Here is a 23,795-nt window from a genome sequence, read left to right as displayed (position 1 = left end):
ACCAAGATCAAAGGTCATATAAGCTGTAAGGTCAATAAACTTTTGCCATGTAGGGGGTATTGTTGAATTGGCAAATACTTTGAAAGTTCATGAAACACATACCCTTTTCATAAACCTATCCTCCAATTAGCCGCCTAAGAGTAATGCGGATAATTCAATAAAATTTGCGTTCATAAACTCCGAAAATAAGCTGCATTATTTTTACGAGTGCCCGTCCTGAAAAAGGCGGATAATCGCCATGACAACTGGACACGCCCCCTCCGATGCGGTTATGTTGGAAAAGGGTGACCTTGTGACCACACCATGGCAATTATCCGCATTATTTGGAAATGCGTTCATATTATGCGGATAATAGCAGCATCAGAGTAATGCGGATAACTCTTGTCCTCCTCCAATTTTACGACCAAATTATGCTGCTATTAGCCGCCTAATTCATAGTAATTGGGTTTATGAAAGGGGTAACAGACATAAAGGTAATCAAGTACAAATGATTGTTTTGCACACATCTTGGGTCTCATGATCATGGTCAAAGGTCATTTTGGGTCAATGGACATAGTATTTTTTTATCATATGAATGTTTTCTTTTGTGAATAATTATTCAATAGGCCTAGCTGTTGAAAGTCAGCTCTGCGGCTATATCGAATCGTGTATTAATGCAGGCAAGACTGCCAGAGGCATTCCACTTGTTAATGGTTCATAATGACTAAACAATTTTATGCTTATCTAGTGGGGCTTATGAAGTTGTAAGTACATTTTGAATCATTGACCATAAAAATTGGGATGTGAATTAAATGGTGAGAAATTGGAATTTCAGAATTAAGTGGAAATATTTCGTCTGTTTTGAGATAAGGCTTACACTGACATACACCTGGAATCTTTGGCTGTCATGACAGGTAAAATATGCATAGCAACAGTGACAAGAGAGAGGTATTGATAGCTGCCTTATTGTGTTGTTACATCTTGTGAAGATAGCCGGAGAAATCTATCCTCTCAAGGTCCGTCTGCACCAGCCCAAGTTTTCAAATAAGCGTGTTTTTTCTGATCCAGCTAATGATCCCGATCTGAACAATCTCAAGACTATTTGTAACGGAGACGCAATTATCGTGCTAGTTCGGTGGATTAATTAATGGAGATTGCAATTCCCAATCCTCAAGTCAACTTGGGATTATTTGCAAAGTGGCACGCTATTTTACAAATTATCCCACTTAATTTACTCTGGATTATTCACACACCGCGGCAGGGCATAATGCATTGATGCCTCGCTATGGAGCAGGAATCGCTCTTCTTGCGATGATGGAAACAGGGTTTCTTGAATCTCGAGATGGATCTCGAAGAGGGTCGATCGGGCTAAAATCTCGAGATTGAGCAAACTCGGGCTGGTGCAGCACCACCTTCAGTGAGTTGACAGAAGATGACACCCAACCAGCCATAGTAATTAAAGCCTGTAGCAATTAGACCATGGATCATCAAACTTGGCTTTCTGTCCCTCATCACAAGGTGGCCTGATGAACATACTCCTTAGGGGACTTCAACCCGGCTCAAACTCCAAAATCCCTGCAAAATTTAAGAGATATTGTTCCGGCCTCAAAGTAATCGGTAATACTTATTTTGCAATCATACCCACCCGAAACGAACCTTTTTTTTAGTGTAAGTTCTTGAAGCTGTGGTCATCAGTAAAATGGCCTGTGTCCTCTCACGTCCCTGGTGTATCAGATGAGGTGCATATTTTAAATTTGCAAGCTCAGCAAAACAATCGAAGCACCCTACAGTGCCCGTACCCAACATACCTGCTGTAAGGGACAGTCTCGTAATTGCTTTCACACTACAAGAATATCCATGACTTTGGGAATATCCTTGCAAAAGTTCTTGTAATTTTGACGAGTACCCCCTGTTTAGCAGGTATTTTCCTTTGGAAACTTTGCCCCTAATTTCCTTATACGCTGCTGAAAATAGCTGGTAGTTTGTGATTGGAGAAGATCAAAGATTTTTTTTCCTGATCAGAGAATATCTGGTATTTTATGTGTTTGAGTTGGTCTAAAAGCACCTATCTGCCGTGATTTAGAGATTCATTTCAGATGAACTCTCATGATGAGTTCGTTCCTGTCTCCGTAGGTGAGGTTTGGGATGCACTAGATTGAGACGAGATTTGAAGCTTTGTCGGTAACAACCCTATGGCTTTAATCGCTCCCAGTTTAATTATTTTAATGATGAAGTTGTTGTCATTCCATTTGGTAAAAGTTCAAGGAAATTCTTTCAGGTCAGCATTACTTCAGTGCATTCATGAAGATGCAGAGGATATTTGTGACGCATTAGGTGGTTTCAGACCGCCTCGAAGTTCGCCAGTTCCAGGTATTCTCTGATCGGGAAATTTACCCCGATCAGAAAATACCAGGTATTTTGGTAATGTGAAAGCAAACTACGCGTAATATCCCCGAAAGAAAATACCCGCTAAATAGCAGGTACTTGGCGAAATTACGAGAACTTTCGTGGGGATTTTTCCAAGGTCGCAGGTATTTTGGCGATGTGAAAGCAAATTACGGGAACTTTTATCCCAGCGTGTCGTTGGGCGCGGCGGCGTGGGTGGCTGCTGGGCTAGTGATTTTGAATCTCCCACCTTGCCTGCTTATCAGACCACACTGCGCATGCTCGTAACTTCGGGAACTTATCCCGAAGGATGTATTTCGGGGCGGTGTGAATGCAGGAATAATTAACGGGTATTTTGTAGCCTTAAAAAGTTCTCGTAATTTAACGGGGATTCTTGTGATCGAGGCGGTTTGAAACCACCTATTGAATGAAAAGTATTATGCGTTTTTAAATAAGATTTTAAATATTTTTTTCACTATAATCAACACATCTCTAGGTGGTTTCAGACTGCCTCGAAGTTCGTCAGTTCCAGGTATTCTCTGATCGGGGAATTTACCCCGATCAGAAAATACCAGGTATTTTGGTAATGTGAAAGCAAACTACGCGTAATTTCCCCGAAAGAAAATACCCGCTAAATAGTAGGTACCTGGCGAAATTACGAGAACTTTCGCGGGGATTTTTCCAAGGTCGCAGGTTTTAGCCCAGCGTGTCGTTGGGCGCGGTAGCTGTGGGTGGCTGCTGGGCTATAGTGATTTTGAATCTCGCGCCTTGCCTGCTTATCAGACCATACTGCGCATGCTCGTAACTTCGGGAACTTAGCCCGAAGGGTATGTTTCGGGGCGGTGTGAATGCAGGAATAATTAATGGGTATTTTTTAGCCAAAAAATGTTCTCTTAATTTAACGGGGATTCTTGAGATCGAGGCGGTTTGAAACCACCTTCTGAGTATATTGTCCAGTTTGATATGATGACGGTATCAAAGGGATCATAAAAGTGGGCTCCTTGTGGCTTAGCTCAAGATAATTACTACATGTAACTCCTTTTGTGATTCCAGTGACGGGAAGAGAATAAAAAACAAAGGATGAGAAGATGCAAATAGATTTAATAATTTAAAATGAAAGAAAGAAAATTGAGTGGGCGATGACATTCAAGGAATTTAAGGAAGTAGAAGCTTATTGGAAAGAATCGAAGAACGGAAAGATGATAGACTCTGTCCAAACAGAACAACTCTGAAAAAAGTCAAGCTGGTTGAAGCGCACTTTGATGTCAATGATGCACGATGATGTCTCCATGACCAAGGCTATGGGTGCTCATTAGACATCATGCATGAAATGATAAAAGCTCATCATCCTATATCTCATTCCAGCTTTAATGATACTTATTCCCCAGATAATAATTTATCCCGTTTCTGTCATGATACTGTAAATTCATTCTCACCCCACCCCCCTCCTCCTCCGGTCTCGTTCTCTTTTCCATTCTCCCCGGTCATCCTTCCATTACCCCTTCCCTTCTTATGTGCAACCTACACTCACCCCTTTTCTTTTTTCTAACTCCTCCTACCCCTTTTGTTTGTCATCTTCTTGATGTTATTACCTTATTTTCTTCAGACCTTTTGCTTTTCCCCTTTTTTCTCATTTGAAAACTGCTATATCTTGAATTCTCAATGTTTACTCCTAGTCCTTTTCACTCCTTCCTTATTATACCCCCTGTTTCATAATCCTTTCTCTTCTCTATTCTTTCTTTTTTCCTTCCTTCTCCATTCTTTCTTTTTTCCTTCCTTCTCCTCCATCTTTCCTTCCTCCTCCTCTTCACTCCATTTCAGTTCACCCTTTTCCTCTTCTTTCCCTCGAATGCTTGGGTAACATTCTCAAGTGCAAGTGGGCTAAGGTTTCAGAATGATGCTGCACTGCATAATTCATTGGAACTCTTTGTAGAATCCCATCCGTGTATGACATAGGTTATGTCCACATTCGGTTTTCCATTATCAAACAAGATGTGGGCCAATGCAAAGTGATCATACCAAAAAGAACTACCCTCAATCATGAAGGTCCATGCTTGAGTAATTTACCATGAACCATGTGGAAGCGCTGTGATGTAGCGGTTCTGACTCTCGCTTTGTAAACATGGGGTTGTGTGTTCGAATCCCACCATGGCCTAACGTCCTTTAGCAAGACGTCAATCCACAATTTGCCACTCTCAACCCAGGTGTTAAATGGGTACCCGGTAGGATGTGAAAGCCTATGTAGTATGCCTAGCAATTGAGTCTTGGAACTCTTGTTGGAATGCTCCCCAGGGAGTGGAGAAGGTGCATGCATTGTATGCAGGCATGCAAGGATCTGATGACCGGTGTAACAATATATCTGTAAAGCGATTAGAGATGTCGCTCCTATGTGTTAAGCGCTATATAAATGCGAAATGCGAAAAGCATCACGAATTTAATGGAAATATGCAGTTTTTCTGAACAAACAAGCTACATGCATAGACCTCATTCTAACATACTCTGACTACTTTTATTTATTCATGTGCATGAATGTCATGAAATGAAGATGGGCAATCCGAGTTAGACATTGATCTTCTAATTATCTTGTTCTTAGTATCCTAGGATTTGTGAAGATAGGGGAAAGAACATGCTGATTTTAAAGATCAAATGCAATCACATTGAGAGCAAAAGGTTCTTAGAATATTTCATTATGCATCGCAGACATATATAAGAAAAAAACTTTATATAATTCAGGATAAGAGTCATAACATACAAGCACTTGGGGCTGTATAGTTTTCATTCCACATATTGAGAGCAAAAGTTTCTTAAAATATTTCATTATACATCGTAGACATGATATAAGAAAAAAACTTTATATAATTCAGGATAACAGCCATAACATACAAGCACTTGGAGGCTGTATAGTTTTCATCCCACAGTTATTCATCCGTTAGTAGCTCCATGATCAAATGTATACCAGGGAAGTGGGAGTAATCATTTTGCCTTGCAAACACTTGTATAGAATGACCGATGTGCTCATTACCATGGCAACCAAACAAGTATGCTACATATTGCTATCTGCATGTATTCACTTCACAACTTGATATGTGCTTTCTAGTGCCCCTAATACAAATAGATTCAATGAAATTTGTTTTGCTGGATTTTGTCACAACCCAATTAGATAATTTGATATTTTTACATTTTTAATATTAATTTAATTCATTTTTTTTATTGTGCCCTCTCCAACTGATCAACATAACTTTTGTAATGGGCCTATACACCTGTGGTGTAATTGTTGCAACTTGTCTTTCAATCACAGGCTTTGGTTTCAAATCCCATTTCATACGTTCATTTCCTCCGGCAAGAAATTTATCCATAATTTGCTGCTCTCAACTCAGGTGAAGTAAATGGGTAACCACTGTTACTATTCCTCGAATTCTCTTAGAACTGGTACAGCGGCAGCTATATCACATCAGTGACATCACAATTTACAATACAATATCATACATTGTAAAGTGCGAGAGAGTTTCTACATGTTCTAAGGCCTATGTAATCCCATAGAATTATAGATACACACTTTATAGATGATTGTTAAAAACTCCTTTTTGTTTGCGTTTATTTACTGTCCATGAGAGAGCCGTGAATGATTCAAGCTGTAGATGACCTATTGTTCAGACTGCTGCAACGTTTTCTTTTTGACCTTCTATTTAATATGACATAAGAGCATCAGTGTTCAGGTTGATCAATCCCTTTATCTAGTTGTAGTGACAACATGCTGTCAGATTTGTCAAAGAGATTGCATGACCATTCATATGGATCGTTGATTCATTTTCCATCGGCTCAGCCAACGGATAGGAAACAGTATTAAATATATTGATGGATAAGATCAATCAGAATTTTCCATAGTTAATATATAGTTTAATCTGTTCATACCATGTGGTCCATTTACACAAACAAACAAGATTTGTTTCCTTTTATCAACGCTCGGCCCCTTGGAGTGTCAGTTGTCTTTGTACACTGGCTCTGTTCATTTTTCTATTGCCCCAGTCACATCAGTGGGCTCTAGGCCGATTACACCTATTCCAATGAAATACAATCTGTCGGTTGGGTCTTGTTGGTGTGGCAGCAGCATAAAGGATCACTCCAAAATGAAATAAAGTTTTAAAAAGAGCTTTTACCATTCTATTTACTTGTGGTTCAGTCAGAAGTAAATATGTAGGGCCTTAACTCCATTCAGCTACCTTTTAAACAGTGACAGTAGGTGGTTTCAGACCGCCTCGAAGTTCGTCAGTTCAAGGTATTCTCTGATCGGGAAATTTACCCCGATCAGAAAATACCAGGTATTTTGGTAATGTGAAAGCAAACTACGGGTAATTTCCCCAAAAGAAAATACCCGCTAAATAGTAGGTACTTGGCGAAATTACGAGAACTTTCACAGGGATTCTTCCAAGGTCGCAGGTATTTTAGCAATGTGAAAGCAATTTACGGGAACATTTAGCCCAGCGTGTAGTTGGGCGCGGGTGCCGTGGGTGGCTGCTGGGCTAGTGATTTTGAATATCGCACCTTGCCTGCTTATCAGACCATACTAACCGCCTCGATCACAAGAATCCCCGTTAAATTACGAGAACTTTTTAAGGCTACAAAATACCCGTTAATTATTCCTGCATTCACACCGCCCCGAAACACATCCTTCGGGATAAGTTCCCGAAGTTACGAGCATGCGCAGTGTGGTCTGATAAGCAGGCAAGGCGGGAGATTCAAAATCTCTAGCCCAGCAGCCACCCACGCCGCCGCGCCCAACCACACGCTTGGATAAACGTTCCCGTAATTTGCTTTCACATCGCCAAAATACCTGCGACCTTGGAAAAATCCCCACGAAAGTTCTCGTAATTTCGCCAAGTACCTACTATTTAGCGGGTATTTTCTTTCGGGGAGATTACGCGTAGTTTGCTTTCACATTACCAAAATACCTGGTATTTTCTGATCGGGGTAAATTTCCCGATCAGAGAATACCTGGAACTGGCGAACTTCGAGGCGGTCTGAAACCACCTATAGTGCATGCTCGTAACTTCAGGAATTTATCCCGAAGGGTATGTTTCGGGGTGTTGTGAATGCAGGAATAATAAATGGTTATTTTTTTTGTAGCCTAAAAATGTTTTCGTAATTTAAGGGATTCTTATGATCGAGGCGCTTTGAAACCACCTAGTGGTATTTTCTGAATGTTCGTATTGACATAATCATTGTACATGCAATAGAATTGATCATATAGGTAGGCCTACATCATCATTTTATTTTCAAACATTGAAACATTGAAACTTTATTTACCACAATCTTCATAAAAACATACAAATCAAGAAGTATAAATATTTCAATAAAATAAATTATAACAAAAGTGAGTATATTTCAGAATAGTGGGAGGATCACTGAAAAGTTATAAGGAACTTATAAGTTAATGATCCTGAAATTAACACAAAACAACACAATTAAAAAACAAATGCAGTAAGGAAATACAGAACAAAAAACATAACAAAAGTATACAATTGTATCTATATCAGTATTACTATTAGTATTAGACTTTCTGCATGAAATATATTTTTAAATGTCTTTTAAAGCTTTGAAGGGTTTTGCACTGCTGGATATTTTGAGGGATCTTATTCCAAATAATGGGACCCCTACATAAAAATATGTTGTTTGAGAAAGAATAATGGCCATATATTGCACATGAAGAAAATCTCACTAATTTGCCTACTAATAATGGTATGGGCATACTATTTGATCAAAAACATAAAACTGGAAATAGTTTGTAATCGTAGAAAAGCATGATACACTCAAGGGGTTTTTGTTTTTAGTTTCGTCCATCAGCTGAAATCCAACAGCTGGCTCATCGTTCAAAAGCTTGCACCAGACCACCCTTTTGAGCCAACACAGGACTTCAGGTTGAGCGAGATTGCAATTTACAAGGGTGGAACTGATGAAGATGCAATTGCACGCTTCACCTGCGATTAGTCTGAAGCGTGCAATCCGCTTCAGACATCTCTCTTCAAATGGATGACAACCCATCTATGCAAGTCATTTAAAGATGAGCCATTTCCCATCGTTAGCGTTATTCACACCAAATAAGTGGACACAACAGGAATTGAAATGCTCCTTAGTGTTAAAGCAAGGAGTTCCTGAATAAAGAGTGAATCATAAAGTACTAACCAGTCAGTGCCGTAATGAGCCAAGGGAGCCAAGCGTGGCAAATTGGGCAAAATTTTCTTCGAGTGAGCAAAGTGAGCGAACAAAAATTTTGACCTTTTTTATATTGAAATCTAAATTTGTAATAGATTTGGCCATATTTTCAGAAAATTATATCGTTTCACCCTTTTCCTTTTAATTTTCTCCTTTTTTTCTCGGTCATGAAAATTGGGGGGGGGGGGGGTTATGTCCCCAGGCCCCCACCATCTGTATGCCAGTGTATTCAGTTATCTGTTGTAAGGTTGGTACCATCATGACGTATGGTCCATTGAAGCTCCTTGGTTTGATTCACACCAGCAGTTAAGCAATCTGTTTACAAAAAATGGAACATTTATCTAATAGCTACTTGTTCACAGACACTTATGCTACATCTTTTTCACACTATTCAACCATGGATATACAACTAACTGCCTTTCACACTGTAAAAAAATCATAATTTGAATGATTCCAGTGAAAACTAAGGCTGATTATGAATTTTTAGCACGTGTGAAACCAAACCAGGACATGATTATAATCACGAACGCTTATCACAAATTCAAATTTTACTCCAGAGGTGAATTCCAGTTAAGTTTCACTCAAATCACAGTTTTCGAGTGAGCATGTGAAAGGTCCCATGATTCGAAAGAAAAAAGGTTTTCAACCACAAATTAAGGATATTTCGTACTCGAAATAATTTGACGAGCAAAAAAAAAAGAAGGTATTCACCTCTGTGTAATGGCATTTTTACATTTACAATTTTTTTCATTTGCTTCTCAAAAGGCACGTGCCCCCCCCCCGGATTCACGCCTGCCGCTGAAAATTGTAATTTCGCCCTTTAAATCGCTGGATCGTACCATATTTCCAGAGTACTTGATGGCTTAGTTCAGGTTTAAGTAGTGGGGTTGCTGAAAATATGCTAAAATGAAAAAATCTGTGATTTTGTTCCAAGATCACGAGCTTATCTCCTCGGCAATTTAGGATGGTATCTTCAAATGCAATAAAAAAGCAAATTTACCGAAGTTACAGTGAAACACTGGTGCCGCATTATCCGCATTACTCTTAGGCGGCTAATTGGAGGATAGGTTTATGAAAAGGGTATAATTGAGCCCCACTTGACAGCAGTCTGAGGGATCAAACATTTCATTACACTCAGTACTCGTATAATCTCATTCAGGCCATCCATCATTGTCAGCATCCATTGATCAATCATACTCTATTAGCACCCCCAATTACAAATTTATCTCTCATTACTTTGACTAAAATGGCTGTTTGATAGTCGTAATGGAGGTTTTATTACTCATAGTCTTTTGTAGAATGTAACAGCATTGGAATGATCGATTGCCATTAACGAAATATCAAAGTATGTTACCTTTGACGTGTTGGGGCAATTTTTCTCTTTATATCAGATTAATTTATGTTAAGTATTGATATTAATTAGATTAATTCATATGGCAACCAATTATTTAAATGCATCCTAAATGGAGTGATAGGTTATTTCAGATTAGATGCTTATTCTTTTCTAGTTCACATGCAGTCAACATTGATTTTATATTTTGGAGTGACACTCATATAACCCAGTTACATTTATTTTTCTTTTATTGTTCAATATTTCTAAACTAATTATTCCTTTATCACCTTGATTATATTAAAAAAAATATATGCTGTATGTCTGATGATCAAACTATCAGAAAAGAACAGAAATTCAGTAATAATTTTTGATTCCAGCAATATTACTGAAATGAATGCAAAATTGTGCTCTTGATCATAATCTGTTTGTATATCCACTTGTCCAAGGTCAAAGGTCATGAATTATAAACTGAAGGACTTGATACTTTCGATACCAGTATATTTATCTAGTAAAGTGGAAATACGGTGTTCAACAGCAATGCCACTCCAAGTTGAAATTTTATTTCTTTGCAATATGTCTGGATATTGAGGAAATAGCTTTGCAGTTAAAGGTACTTACATGTAATATTCTTACGAGAATTAATGAAGAAGAAATTGTTTTTAATCGTACAATCTTGGTGCTGTTGTCCCACTATCTTATTTTGTTGAAAACCAGTGTTTTTTTATATTGCTGGCATCGGCGAATGTAGTGGCACTGTGCCTACAAACGTATTATTGTGTATAATAATTGTGTTTTATGATTAGGGATGTCTATTTCCATGTTTAACACTTGTATGCAGTTTAGGGAGCAAAAGAAAACTTAAAAAGTCATATTGGTTTGATTTAATCTAGTATGTACCACCTTTGGTTAAAAAAAATGGTTTAAGGCCTGGTCACACCGCCTGAGCATTGTTGGAGCGGTCGTGGAGCAGAGAGAAAAAAGTCATCACCGCTCGCTACAGTTCACCATTTTCGATTTCGATCGATTTTTTTTGTTTTTGATTTCGTTTTTGATTTTTTCCCCAATTTTGTGAGCGAAATTCGACCCTCTTTCCCTACCGCTCCACGACCGCTCCAACAACGCTCGGGCGGTGTGACCAGGCCTTTAGATTGGATATTCCATTAATGTTAGTGTTTGTATGAGGTATTTCTTCTTTGAAAATGACCCTGGCCCCTCATTAATCACTATGCTGAGTTAACTTCCCCTATCAACAGAGCTATCATTGGTTTGACAAATTCACAAACAGGTCCCCCCCACTCACATACCCCTTTCATAAACCTATCCTCCAATTAGCTGCCTAAGAGTAATGCGGATAATTCAATAAAAATTGCGTTCACAAACTCCGAAAATAATCCGCACTATTTTTATGAGCGCCCGTCCTGAAAAAGGCGGATAATCGTCATGACAACTGGACACGCCCCCTCCAATGCAGTGGTGTTGGAAAAGGGTGACCTTGTGACCGAACCATGGCAATTATCTGCATTATTTGGAAATGCGTTCATAAAGTCAAAATCTGGTCCCGATGCTGCTATTATGCGGATAATAGCAGCATCAAAATAATGCGGATAACTCTGGTCCTCCTCCGATTTTACGACCAAATTATGCTGCTATTAGCCGCATAATTGGGTTTATGAAAGGGGTAACAGACACCATGTGTAAAAATTTCTTATTTTAAGATTTAAAATGAGTAGGAAATTCTTCACATGTTAGTATTAAATGCTCTCATGATTAGCTGAGTGAGAGCAAGGAAATCTGGCAAGTCTAGTTATAGAGGGCCCCTTTGAAATAAAATTAAGATTAACCTTCAAAGGAGACAAGCAGACAATAGCAGAATGTCCATGTTGCCTTCTTCTCAAGGAAAGATATGAATCATTTATCTTACTGAAATAATCACGATCCTCCCCTAGGAAACAGCCTTTTTTACGAATCTTCTGGATTTGGGGATTTCTTTGATCTCTGAGGGGATTATCATTGGATTGAACAGGGAGAGTGTAAGATAAGCTACTGTGTTCAGAATTACTAGTCATTATCATTTATCCCACAGACCAGCATACACATTTCAAATAAAAGTCTGACATTTTCCTTCCTGTTTGAAATATTGTGAAAACAATTTTTTATACCATGCTTTACAAGATGTTTGTATTCTTATAAGGCTTGGTATTATTTTCTTTCCGTATCAGCAGTTCTATGGACTTACTTAATACCTATTACTTTGAGGCTGTTCTCACTACGCTCCTAAAACTACTTTACTGGAAACCGATTCAGGAAACCACTTTGGAAGATTGCTTTGCTAGCGTTCTCACTTGATCACACGAAAGTGGTTTTCAAAATCACTTCAAGTAAAGCGCTCTTGTTGCTATGGAAACGCTCTCAGTGGGGTGACACGTTTCGCGCGAAATTCGAAACCGCAGCGTAGGCATTCTACACCTGTCGTGTGGAGTAGCGCGCTCAAAATGTGCAAAGATCGCTTCCCGAAGAACGGTTGTGTCCTCACTTACGCTAAAACCTGTTTAACGAGGCAAAGTGATCTTGAAAACTACATCGCGAGGTGGTTTTCCAAACTGGATCGCTTCCAAGACCGCTTTGACCGTTCTCACTACGTGTTAAACTAGTTTCCACTAAACTAGTTTCCAGTAAACTAGTTTTAGGAACGTAGTGAGAACAGCCTCTTTGTGATCGGTCAGCTATTTACATCTCTTTATAGAAGAAAAAACATATTTTTATTGCAATGTCTTCAAACTCTGTAATAATGATAATAATAGACACCGTCCTTACTACCAACCTAAAACCAGTTTACTGGAAACTAGTTTAACGTAATGAGAATGGTCGATGCGGTCTTGGAAGCGATCTTCCAAACTGGTTCAGAAAACCACCTTGCGATGTATTTTTCATGATCACTTTGCCTCATTAAACTGGTTTCAGCGCAAGTGATGACACAACTGTTCTTTGGCTTTGGGAAGTAATCTTTGCACATTTCGAGCGCGCTACTCCACACACTGTGAATCAAATTTCGCGCAAAGCGTGTCACTCTACTGAGGGTGTTTCCATAGCGACAAGACCGCTTTACGTGAAGTGGTTTTGAAAACCACTTTCGGGTGATCAAATGGGAACGCTAGCAAAGCGATCTTCCCAACTGGTGTCCTGAACGAACCGGTTTCCATTAAACCAGTTTTAGAAAGTATATTGAGAACAGCGTCGTGGCGATCTCCTCCATTATATTGATTCATATTTCATTCAAAATTGATGCTTGTTTTTATGGTGTGTTATCTGAGTCAATATGAATTCAACCATGTCTTCACCATTTTGCTCTTTGTGTAAGATGAAAGTTATCATCTTTTTATTCCTGGTGAAAATCATTATTGTGATCCTTGAGAAAATAAAACTAGCTTGATTAGTTGACTGTCCATTCATATGACAATAATAGTACCTTATCCATATAGTCAAGATGTAATTGAAAGCGGTTGCCATGCCATCGCTTGACCATTCACTCATCTTTCTTTCTCTCTTTCATTTTGCTTCAGATGTCATAAGAAAGCCTACGATGTCTCAAGGCTACCTTCAACGTCAGTCATCATAACGTTCCACAATGAAGCTCGGTCGACTTTATTAAGGACAATAGTTAGGTAAGTCTACATATGATAGCAATTAGCTTTAAAAGTCTGCGAGCCATAGATAAATACCATAAAATCACATTGAGATATGACAGATCTTCTCTTAAAAAGATGCAAAAATAATTTAATGTGCTTTCAGATCAAATCACAAACCAAGAGTATACCAGGGGCCTGTTGCAGAAAGAGTTGCGTTTAAACGCAAGCCAAAAAATCAATCGCAAGTCCCAAATGCGCGCTGTTGATTGGTTGAAAATCAAGTTGCGCGTGATTTTTAGAGTTGCGTTTGATTGCAACTCTTTCTGCAACGGGCCCCAGGTGGGCATTTCATGAAGCTGTTTGTAACTTTACGAATGACTTTCATTTTACTCATGAAAGGTGGGCCTTTCTTATGGTATATGATTATCCATATAACTAACCTAGCAACTAAGAACATCTTCGAGTCATTCATAAAATTTGGCGTTACATTACAAGCAGCTTTATGAAATGCCCCACAGGTAAGCTCTGATCAGGAATATACCCATTTAATCCCAATTTGAAAATACCTAATATTTTTCTCCAATGTGAAAGAATATTACTCGCAATGTTCCAAAAAGAAGGTAACGGCTAAAAAGAAGATATACAATAGGATAATTTTTGCTGGGACTTTTTCAATGCATTGGTTGTATCAGTGCTCCGAGCTACACTAACACTTTTTTCTACTGGTGCCCCAAATAAATACAAACATTAAAAATTATTATGCTTTCGTTTATTGACTTTATTCCCCCCCCAAAAAAAAAGTAACAGTACACACTCACAACATTGTTTATGAGAGCAATTTCTCAATTTTGGAGAGCCATTTTTTATAATTTACAAAAAAAAGGAGAAAATATCATTTGTATCAGTATGATATATTTTTACTGATCATGTTGGACCAGTAAATCTGGGTATTTCTGAAAAGTTACTGGCCCAACAGCAATTTTTACTGGTCTGGGACCGTCGGACTAGTGCTAGTGTCGTGCTGGTTATATTTTCGGTATGGGAGCAAATTGCAAAAACTTTCCCATCCCAGCCAGGGTTAGAATAGAGTGATGGTCTTACGATCCCCCTTCTATGAAACAAAGAACTTTACATCAGACAGAATATTGACGTTTCACATAACAGCATCAGACTCATAAGGATGAAGACGAAAGCTACGGCCTCCGCCTCGATTAAAGGCTAGGTTACGAGTTAAGAGACAAATTTCTTTTGCAGATTTGTACCCAGTTCTCTCTAGGAACAAGGAGATTGTTTTTATACAACATGAAGTTGCAACCTGCTACTATTGTCATGATTGTTATGGGGTTTTTTTTTTTTTTATAGCTTTCTTCTCTTTTTTTAATCTTAAAATATGTGGTATCAAAAGCCAAGCGACAGTTTGACAACGTAATTGTAATGTCTTATACTGATATTTCTTTTTTCAGTGTACTGAGTAGAAGTCCTCCACAGCTTATTGAAGAGGTCATTCTGGTTGATGATTGCAGTGATGACGGTAAGCTCTCTCATTTCTAATCCTTATTGCTTCTTAAATCCTTCAATCCTCTTGGAGTCCATCCATTCCAAATCCTCACCCTCATCGGTATCCCTATCCATCCATTATAGCCATTTTCTCTATTTCTCCATCCAATATTTGCATGCAAAAAGCTTTTGAAATAAGATCTTCCTTCACGAAAGATAAAGTCAAGTAGAATCTTTCTCTTATATTTTGAAGGTCTGTCTATTCCTTGGACTTGACCTTTATAGTTCATCTTTGATTTTCTTTCAGTGATCGATTCAGTTCACCATTGTTTCTATTATAGTATTAGAGATTGGAGTTCAGTATTTTGATATTTGATGCTCATTGCAGGATTTTGACTGATAATAGTGCATTTAGATGAAAGATTTTTGAAGAAAGGATTGAGAGAAAAGTCTATACGAGGAATTATAGACAAGTTTTTTGCTTACAAGTGACCTAATAGTAAGAGTGAGGTGATATGTTTATTAATAAATGAAAATTATTATAATATTCAAGTTTTTTCAGAGTTTCAGATGAAGTCAGTTAGATTATAGTAGAATTTAAATTTGAATTTAGATAAGAATACAATAAAACGTAATAAAATCAATACATTAGATTATATTTTTTTAAATTGAGAAAGAAATTGTATTGGTTCATTGTATAAGCACATAATATAAATAGCCCAGTGGATGGAAATGGTGAAATGAAAACAAAACAATAAATTTTATTGATTATTATTTATGGTATTATAATTCACAATGGAGTCAACATATTACAAAACAAAGTCATGGAGTGAATTAGATGAAAAACAAATATTAGTGATATGATTTGTTTTCATTGCAAACCTTTTCTTGTTTAGTATCCAGTTCAAGCTGATAGATAAAGCACTTTTACAATGTTTCTCGGTGTATAAACACGCTGTCTGAATCACATGAAGGAGAAGAATACAAACAGTGTTATTTGTATTTCTCACTATTTATTGATTATTGCAGATCAAAGTTAATGTTTGTATATGTCTTGTAGTGTATTTGTTTTGCTTAACCTCTTTTTTTCTTTTCTACTAAATTAATGATGCTACATTTGAAAGCATGATCATTTTGTATGTGATAAGATATTCATGTTTATCCAACACAAGCAATTGCAGTGTGATGTCAGTCTGGAAAGGATTCGAACCCACATAATGGTATTGTTGGAGAAAAATGAATATCGTATTACTGGTCTTAAAGACCCAACAAATTAATTATTCGTTTGATATGATCATGTATGATGTGTTAAATTCATTTATCTTAATATCTAGGGCCATTGCAAAGCAAGACATGCATTTGAACGCAGCTGAAAAAAAATTAAGCGCAATGCACTAATATGCTTTTTAATTGGTTGGAAATCAGTTTGTGTTTGATTTCTAGAGTTATGTTCGATTGCAATTCTTTATGCAACGGGCCTCTAGATATACTCAATATTTGAACTTGCTCCGAGTGGAAGTGAAGATTTCAGAATGATTAATTCAAATTTTCCAATTTCTAATTGAAATTTCAGCCACTGATGGAGAGGTTCTAACAAGTATACCCAAAGTAAAGCTTATACGCAACAACCTCAGGGAAGGTATGTACATTAATTGTTTTAACTATGAAAAAAGTGAATTTTGAGAAAATGCAAGGCAAAAACTTAGGTGTTGATTTAACACCAGCTCGGAATCTATATCTGTCCACACCAGAGAAGTGTTGAAATAACACCAGTTTGGTTTTGGTCTCACACCAGATATGTGATTATACAACAAAAATCAGTATTAAAACAGCATCTGTTTGATTCTAAACTGGTGTTATTTCAATACTTCTCTGGTGTGGACAGATATAGATTCCGGACTAGTGTTAAATCAACACTAGAGTTTTTGCAGTGTGAGAGGAATAAGATATAGACGGGTGAGGGGGGGGGGGGCTGAATGAGATGGGGAAAGAGGGGAGGAGGAAGAGTAGGTGAAGGAAATAAGGGAAAGAGCAATGAGAAGGTGGGGTGTGTCTTAACAATGCATTTTGAGAATAACAGGATGACTGAAAAGGACGGGGGAGGGGGGGAGGCAATGAGGATGGGTAGAAGGGGAAATGAGGACGGGTAGAGGAGGGGGGATGAGGGACAGAATGAAGATGAGAAAGGGATGAGGTGGAATGGAGGTTTACAGTGGAAACAGGAGAATAGAGATGGAGGGTGGAAGAAAGTTTGAAGGAGATGAGAAAGAGAGAGAGTGGTAAAGAAAGAGGAGGCGAAGGGAAATGATAGGATGTATGTTTACAGTGGAAACAGGAGAAGAGAGATGGTGGGTAGTAGAGAGTTTGAAGGAGATGAGAAAGAGAGAGAGAGGGGTAAAGAAAGAGGAGGCGAAGGGAAATGATAGGATGTATGTTTACAGTGGAAACAGGAGAAGAGAGGTGGTGGGTAGTAGAGAGTTTGAAGGAGATGAGAAAGAGAGAGAGAGGGGTAAAGAAAGAGGAGGCGAAGGGAAATGATAGGATGTATGTTTACAGTGGAAACAGGAGAAGAGAGGTGGTGGGTAGTAGAGAGTTTGAAGGAGATGAGAAAGAGAGAGAGAGGGGTAAAGAAAGAGGAGGCGAAGGGAAATGATAGGATGTATGTTTACAGTGGAAACAGGAGAAGAGAGATGGAGGGTAGTAGAGAGGTTGATGGAGATGAGAGAGAGAGAGAGAGGTAAAGAAAGAGGGGAGGAAGGGAAAAGATGGGATGTACATTTTCAATGAATGTGGGGAATAACGATTGAGATTGAGGGGGGGGGCAATTGGAGTGGGGTAGAGGAGGAAAAGGGGTGAATTCAGGAGTGAAGGAAAGAAAGAGGAGAAAGGGATGAGGTGGGATGTGTGTTGCCTCACTATGGGAGGATTGAGATGAAGGGGGTAATGGAGGTGGAGTAGAGGGGAAAGTGGATGAGGGGAAGAAAGAGGAGGAGTAAGGGACGAGATGGGATGTAGATTTGTTATGGATTTGGTGAATAATGGGAGGATTGAGAAGGGGAGCAATGGAGGTGGAGTAGAGGGGGAAAGAGAAGGTAAAGTGGATGAGGGAGAGAAAGAGGAGAGGGGGGGAGAAGGTGGGATGTAGATTTGCAATGGATTTGGAGAATAAAGTGGTTTCAGACCGCCTCGAAGTTCGTCAGTTCCAGGTATTCTCTGATCGGGAAATTTACCCCGATCAGAAAATACCAGGTATTTTGGTAATGTGAAAGCAAACTACGCATAATATCCCCGAAAGAAAATACCCGCTAAATAGTAGGTACTTGGCAAAATTACGAGAACTTTCGCGGGGATTTTTCCAAGGTCGCAGGTATTTTGGCGATGTGAAAGCTAATTATGGGAACTTTTAGCCCAGCGTGTCGTTGGGTGCAGCACCGTGGGTGGCTGCTGGGCTAGTGATTTTGAATCTCGCGCCTTGCCTGCTTATCATACCATACTGCGCATGCTCGTAACTTCAGGAACTTATTCCGAAGGGGTATGTTTCAGGGCGGTGTGAATGCAGGAATAATTAATGGGTATTTTTCAGCCTAAAAAAGTTCTCGTATTTTAACGGGGATTTTCTTGTGATCGAGGCGGTTTGAAACCGACTATTGAGGAGGATTGAGATTCAGGGGGGCAATTTGGCTGGGGTAGGGGAGGAAAAGGGGTGAATTCAGGAGTGAGGGGAAGAAACAGGAGGAGAAAGGGACGAGGTGGGACGTAGATTGACAAGAAGGGGAGCAATGGAGATGAGAGAATCAAGGAAGATGGAAGGAGGATGAGGAAAAGACATTGGAAGAGAAGGAAGAAGAGGCGATGAGAGAATGAGGACGTGCTAGTTGGAAATAAATTTCATTTCGTTCAGACAATTAGATGAATTAATTTGTTTGCAAATTTCAGCAGTCTATTCCTTGCCTGTTCACCTTCATCCATTTCAATGAGTGATATATATCATCAATATTTGATTTCAAATATTGTGACACTCTGCCAACCTTGGGTTGATAGAATGGCAGCTAGGGTTTCGTCTTTTGATTTAACTCCATACTAAATCTCTCCTTGTCGCCCTATAGGTGTGGATATCAAGCCAGTAAATATGATGAGTAAGCATGCATGGAGCATTAGTGTTCGGTTGTAAAGTGGGAAGTCAAAATATAATGAAGAAAATATTTGCGAAGAATATCTTAGTGATGTCTTGAGTGGAGGATTAAAGATATGATGGTTTTAGTCTCACTCTATCGGTATGAAATTTTGAAATGGATCTTTCACAAAGTATGGATTTTTAGGATGTATTTTGAGAGTCTACATTCACTATAATCATTCACTCCAATATGCTTTCACACTGCACCTTTTTTCCTTAAAGGTCAAGTCCACCTCAGAAAGATGTTGATTTAAATCAATAGAGAAAAATCAGACAAGCACAATGCTGAAAATTTCATCAAAATCGGATGTAAAATAAGAAAGTTATGACATTTCAAAGTTTCGCTTATTTTCAAACAAAATAGTTATATGAACCAGCCAGTTACATCCAAATGAGAGAGTCGATGACGTCACTCGCTCACTATTTCTTTTGTGTTTTATTGTTTGAATTATACAATATTTCAATTTTTACGAATTTGATGATTAGGACCTCATTGCCTGAAGCACAAAATGTTAAAATAATGGAATTCCACGTGTTCAGGGAGGAATGAAACTTCATTTCACATGACAATGACGAGAAAATAAAGATATTTCATATAATAAAATACAAAAGAAATAGTGAGTGAGTGATGTCATCAACTCTCTCATTTGGATGTAACTGGCTCGTTCATATCACTATTTTGCTGAAAATATGCGAAACTTTAAATAACTTTCTTATTTTACATCAAATTTTGATGAAATTTTCAGTGTTATGCTTGTTGAATTTTTCTCTTTTTATTCAAATCAAGTTTTTGTTGGGGTGGACTTGTCCTTTAACCTGGGAAATTGGTGGGGCTAAGGGGGGGGGGGGTCAGCTTAGCCCACTTCGTTTTCACACTATGTTTTAGCAAAGTGGGCCAGCACGGTAATAGTACGGTACTATCTGGCCCTGCAAAAAAGGAGGGTTAGCCGGCTTATTGTGGTGCTAGGAGATGCAGTGTGAAACGAAACAGGGCTTAGGAAAAGTGGGGCTAAGCAATAGCGAATCACAGAAGTCAAATTGCATGTTAATCACGCTCTGTCTGGTAAAATCATCAATATTCATGAGCCGTGTGATAGTACAGGGTAAAGGCGTTAACTCCGGCTAAGCAAATAATGGGGTTAAGAAAGACAGTGTGAATCGAATAAAAGATAGTGTGGGGTTAAGGAAATGCAGTGTGAAAAACATATGAGGTTGTTTTTTGTCAAGGTTCTTTCATTGGAGACTGAAAAAATACTTAATTATATACTTATCGAGAATGAGCATTATAAGACTGCAACAAGTATCCTATGTTTATGAAATGAAATTTTTCATCCAGCTCATTTTATATTTTGAAATGTGAAGTGAACTCCTGTTTTTTACCTTTACAATGACTTAAAGTGATTGGTTAACATTGGTTTGACTTTTAAAAAATCTGAGCTAGAAGGTCACACTTGTCACCTGTGTCTGTGATATGTTAAAAAAATGAAGCCCAGAAAAAATTGAAAGAAAAAAATTGCGTTCAAAAATAATTATTTGGTGCTTCAAAAATTGAAATATAAAGTGACCGGAAACACCATCTTAATTTCATCCCATACACTTATGTGTACTATTTAGGCGTCTATAAGACGCCTATTTACAAAATCCGGGTTTGCCTTGTAGTTTTCGCTTTTCATTCTCAATAATGGTTGTTTTCAGGGTTTATTAGTTCTAATACATGCACTTGTACACGTTTCATCTTGGTTTTAGATTTTTTTTAATCGGCTGCTCACAAAGTTAAACAATACCTTTAATACTTCAGGTCTGATCCGATCAAGGATAAGGGGAGCGGATGCAGCGAAAGCCAGTGTTCTAACCTTTCTTGATAGTCACTGTGAAGCCAATACAGGATGGCTACCTCCTCTCCTAGAACGAGTTGCTCAGGTTAGTAAAAGACTTTCATCCTTACAGAATATCTTGGGTAAATGCAGGCCAAACCTCACAGAAATTCAAACCAGCCGCTAGCTATTAACTAGCCAGTGGATAGTTTCATAAGCTTGTAATTGTCTTACAGACATATAATTAGGTGATCTCTTAGCAAACATTTATTGATTGCTAGCTTGCAATTGCTTATTAAGTGAGCTACCAGCTATTTTTTGGCTTGTAACATTTTTGAATTTCTGTATGGGACTGTGTAAAGTGAAATTTAGGAGCTATGAAGATTGCTGTGAAGAGTACGTGGATGAGATATTACACAAATATGTAAGAAAGCTCTCTAAACATTTCTCATAAAACTATTACCAACGTTTGAAAAGTTTACGTTACCAAATGAATCATGCGCCAGATACTCTTCTATACAGGGATTTTAGTGACCTCAGGCGTACTCAATGTCTAGTTTTATTAGGATTGATTTTATACAACAGGTTGCTGAGGGAGAGAAAAACATCTCAGAAAACTGGGAAGTTTTAAGACAATTTGTATCACTTTTTAGATTGTAAAATCTCTCATATCAGCCCACAAGGAAAGCCCATATATTGTCATTTGATTTGAAGTAATCTCAAGAATTTATCAACAACATGTTTTTTTTAATTAGCATTCTCTTCTGTCCAATGAGAATAACAAATATCTCAAGTTTGCTTACTTTGATTCCTTCAAAGAGAAAAATAATTTTCAAATAATCCTTTTTTTTTTGTCTTTCATCCAATGGCTATTTTTAGCTGATGCTGAAAGTTTAATGTATTCTTTCTCTCTTGGTAATTTATCTCAGTTTTTGCCATCTTTATTTGTTCTATAGTATCTTTTTAAATAAACAAAAAATGAAAGATGGTAATCTGGTGTATTCTCATGAAATGAGGCAGAAATTGAACCAAATAACAGAATCTAAAGGCTGACACCTGCAAGGTTCTTCCCTTAGTCAATTTGAATATATTTTCTTTCATTTCAAATACGCTGCTGAACATTTTATCTGGAAGGAATTATAAGAGGAGATCAGATAATGCTTCCTGATCAAGATATTTATGGAGGGAAGGATTTACTCAAATCCCGTATTCCCAGCTGAGTCTCTCCTATATACCCATACATTGAAGAGAGATCTGTATTCCCACTTGGGCAATAATTGATTGTGATTTGGTGAAAATCTATTCAAATGGAAAAAATAGGAAATAACAAGTTGGGCTTTCACTAGGCGATGATAGACATAGAATTTTTCAGAACCAGTTTGCATTGGCTGAAAGATGTCGATCCTGTATTGAGATTCTAGCACAACTAGAAATTTGTTTTGAAAGGAGGAATGAAGTATGATCAACTCAAGCGATTGCTAAAAGTGTATGATTTTTCCATAGTTGTTATTGTCTTTAAGACTTTTAAATTGAATGCATACACCATGTCAGCGTGATGTAGCGACCAATTGGTAGTTTTGGGAAGGAATTGTTTCAACTTAAAACGTTGATTATTGTGGGGGAGGGAGGAATGCCAGAGAAGTCAAATTCAGGCAAACAATACTTAAGTTATGACCCCGGGGGGGCCACTTCCATTCACGAGTGGATACCATGCGCGACCATGGGGTCTCGAAAAGCACCCTAAACACGTAATTTCCATAATCTGAAAATGCACCCCCTTAACAAGTATTGGCGTGTGAAACCCTACCCTTAACAGGTATTGGAAACAAAGATACTCTTGGCAAATATTCCCTGAAATGAAACCCTAAACGAGTACAGGAATGTTTTATTGTTGCGGGTCCTTCGGCCGTCGGCTTACCTTATTTGGTTTAGTACGACCCCACCTTCTACACCTGGCGCAAATAGGACTCTAAACACGAATTGTTGGGGCAAAAAGGACATCCTTTATAAAACATTTTAATTTTGTTTTGTCATCCCCTCAAATTCGACCCTAAACACGAAATTTTCATAGTGAAATAGATACCCTTTTTTCATTATTTTTGTGTTTTTGACACCCTTATCACGTTACGTACGTAACGTGCCCTATCGTGAAAAAGACATCCTTTTTACGTGTTTTTTTGGTCGCGCATGGTATCCACTCGTCAATGTAAGTGGCCCCCCCGGGGTTATGACGTTTAAAATGTTATTATCGCTACACCGATATCAGAACCAATGAATGTCATAAAGACTGCTCTTGAATTAGCTCTATAATACAATAAATGACTAAATACCGCCAGGATCCTGTAACACAAAGGTTAGCAATTAATTGCTAAAAGTGATTGATTAACATTGGTTTGACTTTTAAATAATCTGAGCTAAAAGGTCACACTTGTCACCTGTGTCTGTGATATGTTACAAAAATGAAGCCCAGAAAAAATTGCGTTCGAAAATAATTATTTAGTACTTTAAAAATTGAAATACAAAGTGACCGGAAACACCATCTTGATTTCATCCCATACACTTATGTGTACTATTTAGGCGTCTAGAAGACGCTTATTTACAAAATCGGGGTTTGTCTTGAGGTTTTAGCTTTTCATTCTCATTAATGGTTTTTTTCAGGGTTTATTAGTTCAATACATGCACTTGTACACATGTTTCATCTTGGTTTGAGAATTTTTTAAATCGGCTGCTCACAAAGTTAAACAATACCTTTAAGGAAATGGCCTATTGATATCATT

Source organism: Lytechinus variegatus, chromosome 7 (assembly GCF_018143015.1).
Source record: "Lytechinus variegatus isolate NC3 chromosome 7, Lvar_3.0, whole genome shotgun sequence".
In the NCBI taxonomy this organism is placed as follows: Eukaryota; Metazoa; Echinodermata; class Echinoidea; order Temnopleuroida; family Toxopneustidae; genus Lytechinus; species Lytechinus variegatus.
Note: the sequence above shows the minus strand (reverse complement) of the source record.